This window comes from Ursus arctos, unplaced genomic scaffold, assembly GCF_023065955.2.
Source record: "Ursus arctos isolate Adak ecotype North America unplaced genomic scaffold, UrsArc2.0 scaffold_9, whole genome shotgun sequence".
Classification (NCBI taxonomy): Eukaryota; Metazoa; Chordata; class Mammalia; order Carnivora; family Ursidae; genus Ursus; species Ursus arctos.
The window spans coordinates 21206022-21212021 of record NW_026623111.1 but is presented as its reverse complement, the minus strand read 5'-3'; positions in this window follow the sequence as shown (position 1 = coordinate 21212021).

Below are 6000 nucleotides of genomic sequence, written 5' to 3'. Positions count from 1 at the left end.
CTACACGTGACAAAAAGGCTACAGTAAACAGCAGATAAAAGGCCCAGATATTTAAATCCCCTCCCCCCAGTAAGCTGTCTGAAGTGACCATGCCCTTCAGACAAGGTGGCATGTATGAAAGGAAGCTTCTAAATGGTGGGGCTTATTTTATTTCCATGCTTATTTCCCCAGAATGCCTGCAGAAAAGAAAGATAATCAGCATCGAAGCAGCTGCGGATAATCCACAAGGAGCTACTTAGTTCTTCCTAAGTGATGGCAATTTATTTTCAGATTTTAATTTAAAACACACAGCTGATCCAAAACCCAGCAGTATAGTTCTTTGCTCCCCAGCGTGTGGATTTTCTTCATGACTCTGTGCTAGCGTTTTGTTTTGTTGTGTCATGTTGTGGTTTTTCCCTTCTCCGACTGCTCTGCTCTAGCTTGATGAAGGGTTTGTGGGACATCGAGGGGGAGCACACATGGCACATTTACACTGCACCTGTGTCACCTATGGCCCCCTCACTTCCACGCAGAGATCCCCCTACAGAGGCAGTAAAACGACCACCAGGAGGCACAGATGCCGCGCGGTTTCGGGGAATCATTCGTAAACATGGCTGCCTTGCGCACACCTATAACTGTTCAACTCATTTGTAGTCTCCACGCTGCCCACCCCCACCTTGTGTGCCCCCCAAACTGTCCCCTGAAAATATAAGTTCCTCCCGAATATGCATTACCCAAAGAATAAATGCAGTCATCTGTACAGAAGTGTTTGTGCACGAAGACAATAATAAGAAATGACTAGAAAAAAACAGTGGCAAGTCAGAAGCTAGTAGCAGCTGATAGCTTCTGTACAACCTGTCTCAGGCAATTTGGTAAGGGTGATTTCAACCCACACGTGGGGTACACCCAGCTGGTTAATAGTCGGCCCCAATCTGCATCAGATCTTTCTGGCAATGGCCTCCTCCCCACATCACTCAAACGCAAAGGCAAGTTAGTGCACTTCTGCCATGAGATGTTTGCTGCAATGCAGTCTTGTCTTGGCTCCTGAACTTCATCATTTGGAGCCTGATGATAGAAACAAAAGATAAAAGGCTGTTTTCACATTCTATTTAGCCTGTTATTGGAGTTGTACAGGCCTCTGTTCTTCGCCACAGCCCTCAGTGGCTTGGCAAATATGACAAGTGTGATTAGGCTGGAACCTCATTACACAGTCATTGAGGTAGCTCAGTATTTCATCAAGCAGAGTCCTTCTAGCCTTTACTTGATTACCAGGTCCTTGAAGAGGGCCCGGTGCTATTCCAGTGTGCGCCCCCCGCCCCCAGCAGTGCCCTGCACTCAGGTCTGCAGGGCACAGGGGATGCTTTTCCAATGGAACGGAATGCAAAGGAGTTTATATTGAAATAGCAGAGGGATCCCTTTCCTCTCCGAAAGGTCTCCTTGCAGGTGAATTTCATTTTCTCATTTGGCCTTTATACACTTTTCTTCAGATTTCCTGACACGAACATTCATTACTTTCGTAATCATTTATTCTAAAATCAGTTGTTTAAAAATGAAGTCTCCTCAGAAGACCCTGGGGCTCTGCCTGCAAGAGGGCAAATTTTTATTCTGAAAAATACATAAAACGCAGCCTTTCCCAGATCACTCCAACCTTAGCTTTATGAAATGATTGTCTGCACAGAGGGGAGAAGAAGCTGTTTGGGACCAAGTCATACATATATTTGTAGCTGCCAAGACACATGATACGTAGATGCCATATACATATATAATGGCCCTCATATCCGTACGTGTACAGGCCCACAAATGTGCAGAAGCCTTGACTATAGCTCCAGGGTTTTAGCTCAGGCATTTAGGTAACATTTATTCCCTGGACGAAAAGACGATCTAAGCCTTAGATTCTAAAGATGTACGTAACCTTCTTTTTATGGCCACAGAACCCAATCTGTTTTGATAAGACTGCTATCAGCATAATTGATGGACCCCCAGTTTTCCCAGCCCCCAAAGCTTTAGTTTCTTAACTGAGTGAAAGGGATGGATCCTGAATTCTTCCTGCTGCACAAGGTTCCAGCAGTTACTCCTTCACAGATGCTCCTCTCTGCCTTGAGACCTCTCCTTGTCACCGTGACTGTTCCCCCAAGAGCTGTCGCTTCCTGTAATCGATGCCTCCCCCACCACATACATGCACCCACCCACACACATACATGCACACACACAAACACACATATACACGGCTGCAATTGTGGCCCCCTCCTGAGGGATTAGAGCCCATCGGAGCAGACATTTGCCTAAACACTGCACTGCATTGGAGTGCGTCCCCCAAACTTCTGGGTACTCCGTGGTCTACGAGTATATGCACACCTCGAATTTTGTGAAGATAAGGGTGTTTGTCTCTTCTCTTCTAGCAGGAAGCCCCCATGGGATGCCTGCCGCCTACCTTCTCTCTAAAGTTCTAAGACTTCTTCCGTTTCTCTTTTGGTTGCGGAAAAAACACAAAAAGAAAAAGTCACCTGTGTCCCAGTTGTCTTTTCTCTTACTGAATAGCTAACTTTGCTCTCGCCCTTTTGTATTAGTCAAGAGCTACTCCGGGAGCCTAGACAGCTACCTGGCTCTAACCAGCGCTTTTTTTTTTTTTTTTTTTTTTTTTTTTTTTTTTTTTTAAGATTTTATTTATTTATTTGACACAGAGAGAGCCAGTGAGAGAGACAGCCAGTGAGAGAGAGACAAGCAGGGGGAGTGGGAGAGGAAGAAGCAGGCTCCCAGCAGAGGAGCCCGACGGGGGGCTCGATCCCAGAAGGCCGGGATCACGCCCTGAGCCGAAGGCAGACGCTTAACGACTGAGCCACCCAGGCGCCCCACTAACCAGCTCTTTTGGAAAAGCAGAGCATGGAGGCTGGCGGAGGGCATTGGAGCCATTGACTCAAGTAAACAATAAAGGCCAAGAAATAGCACAGGTTGAGGGGACTCAGGGGCTCACTGAACCCAACCCCCTCTCCCTCTTGGATCAGCTTCTTTCTGGGGATCAGCTGTGTTTTCTCTGGAATCTATATTTTGGTAATTGCAGCCTTAGTCTGGGCCCTCAACATCCATGTCTTGAAGTACTCCACTCCCTCATTTGAGAGCTTTTTACAGAACATGGAGACTATACAAGAAAATCTCTGTGCTGGGCACTGCAGAAATAGTCTGGCTGTTTCACATCCTCCAAAGAACTCATGACTAACCCCCTTGTCTTGGTTCTCACAATAACATTTCCGTTCATCATCGAACCTTGACATTCTCCATAAGTTGTCAGATGCTTTAACATTCGGCAGGGTTCTGGATAGACTCTATTACCCTGACACGTTCCTCGTCTCAGCCTACATACTTCATGCACCTGACATTTGCAGTCCAACAAATCCTTCTTCGATAATTTCACTCGCACCTCTAGGGTGTCTAAAACACAACTCTCTCTTCGTATGTGGATGCTGTTTACATATCTGGAAGGTCTCGTGGCTCATCGGAAGCCAGGCACCTTTAAAGCAAATTCAACATTTGGCTCAACTATTGCCTGGCTGGAAGGTCTTGGGTAAGATGAAACTCCTCGGCCTCAGTTTTTGGATCCAATAAGTGGGAATAATAATCTTGTCTACATTTCACAATTATTGTATGGAAAAGAAATAACTTATATCTGGTGCTTGGCACTTAGTAGCTGCTCAGAAATTTGTATTTTTTTCATCTTTATCAACATATTGATTGCTTTACATTTTAAACTCTTGAAGAGCAAAACAAAAATGCTAGAATTGTATGTGTCATTTAAACCTGTGGGGAAGGTAAATTTTTGTCGGGACATTTAACCAGTACCTTCTTCATATATCTCAAAGTTTGGCTTTATTCCTGATTTCAGTTATTAGATAGTGTTGCCTAAATTCAGATTTCTACTTCAAATGAGATACATGACCTAATTATTTGGCTAACCACGCAATGAGAGACTTTTTACTTTAAAACATCAGTTGTAAGTCCCTATGTTGCTCGGGCTGTATTTCAGTGCCAGGGGACCTTGTTAGATCATTTCTCATAATCAATTAGTGCGTGTATAGGCAAGGCTATAAATTCTTTAGCTGTCCTCTCCCTCCAGGTTTTGATAATTTTCTTCCTTCTTTTTATTAAGGATAAAACACCCAAGAAACACCCTGGGCAGTTGCCATCACATTTCCGATGGTTTGAAAGTGATAGCCTTCTCTGCCCCAGCTTCCCCGCCCGCGGCGAGCTGGAGGTCCACGGCAGCCCCTCCCTGCCTCATGGTGGAAGGCAACCCACTCTGGGCTCCCTGAGGATTTCAAACAAAAGCACACAGTGCCTTGGAAAGTTACTGCGGATGCAAAATACCACCATTAAAGGAACTATTTTAAACTAAATTGATTCTTTGTTCTTTAGCCAATTGGCTAATCCCCCTCTTGAGACGTGCTTGCATTTAGGAAAGCTGAAAACACAGCTCTGAGGACTGAGACCTAGGAAGGGAGAGATGCTGACATAGACATTAAGTAGGATTGAGCCATGAGGGCAGCTGCATCCTGATGAGCTTCTTAAGGGTTCCTCGAGGCTCCGCAGGCTCTCTTGGCAGGAGCGCATCGTGGAAGGAATAGAAGAGAAGTCAAGGGAAACTGAGAACAAGGCCTGGGTGTCTGAGTCAGTGACGATGTCAGCTTGGATTGTCCATCACCTGCATGCCAGCCGCTGGATTCCAGAGGGGCTCCCTTCCCCGCTGCAATGTTTAAAATAGTGCCTGCCTCCCTGACCGTCACGAAGAAACTCGGGTATCCTGGTCCTCACCTTCCCAATGTGGTCCCGAGGAAAACCCTTAGGTGTATGAAGTAAAACCATTCAATCTTCCACGTGGGGTTGGTGTTGCATTCACATAGGGAGAATTCAAGGTGGGGGAAATGAGAGACATACAGGGAAGGGGGAAGTTGGAATAAGTCCAGAAAGACAGAGCTATAGGGGCTCCTGGGTGGCACAGCGGTTAAGCGTCTGCCTTCGGCTCAGGGCGTGATCCCGGCGTTCTGGGATCGAGGCCCACGTCAGGCTCTTCTGCTATGAGCCTGCTTCTTCCTCTCCCACTCCCCCTGCTTGTGTTCCCTCTCTCGCTGGCTGTCTCTATCTCTGTCGAATAAATAAATAAAATCTTTAAAAAAAAAAAAAAAAGAGCTATGGCCTTAGCCTCATCAACATCTCTCCTAAACTTTATAAGAACTTTCTTTTTTTCATTTTTAACCTTTTGCTATGATTTCATTAGTGCATGGTGTCCACTCCATGGAGAAAGGTAGAGAGACAAAATACCAGAGAGATTATCCATAACCCCAATGCCCCAAATCCTTCTCGTCATTTATATCCGTATACATGTATATGCATCTTTTATGTACATGAGACATACTGTAAATGGTCTTTACTTAATTATGTACATCATTCATTCATTTGGGACTAATAAATGGTGATGTTTAATTGTATATGTCAACTTGACTAGTCTACAGAGGGCCCAGATATTTGGCTAAATGTTATTTCTAGCCGTGTCTAAGAGGGCATTTCCAGATGAGATTAGCACCAACTCAGAAGACTGAGTAAAGCTGATTGCCTTCCCACTGTGGGTGGGCATTGGCCAGTCCCCTATCTTTTGAGGGCCTGAATAGAACAAAAGGTGGAGAAAGGACTGCTGCCTGACTGCCTGACTGCCTGACTGCTTGAGCTGGGAGGTTGGTCTTCTCCTGCACTAGGACTAGAACTTACACCACTGGCTCCTCTGGTCCTCGGGCCTTCAGTCTTTGGCCAGAGCTCTCCCACTGGCTTTCCCGATCCTCCAGCTTGCAGATGGCAGATCATGGGATTTCTCACCCTCCATAATCCTATAAACCGACAATTTATAATCTCTCTCTCTGTCTCTCCATCTCATCATATGTCTTAAGTAAAGTATTCCAGAGAACCCCAACTAATACATGAGTATACATCTACATTGATATTTTTAGTGATTGCATAAAATCCCATTGTGTTACTGAA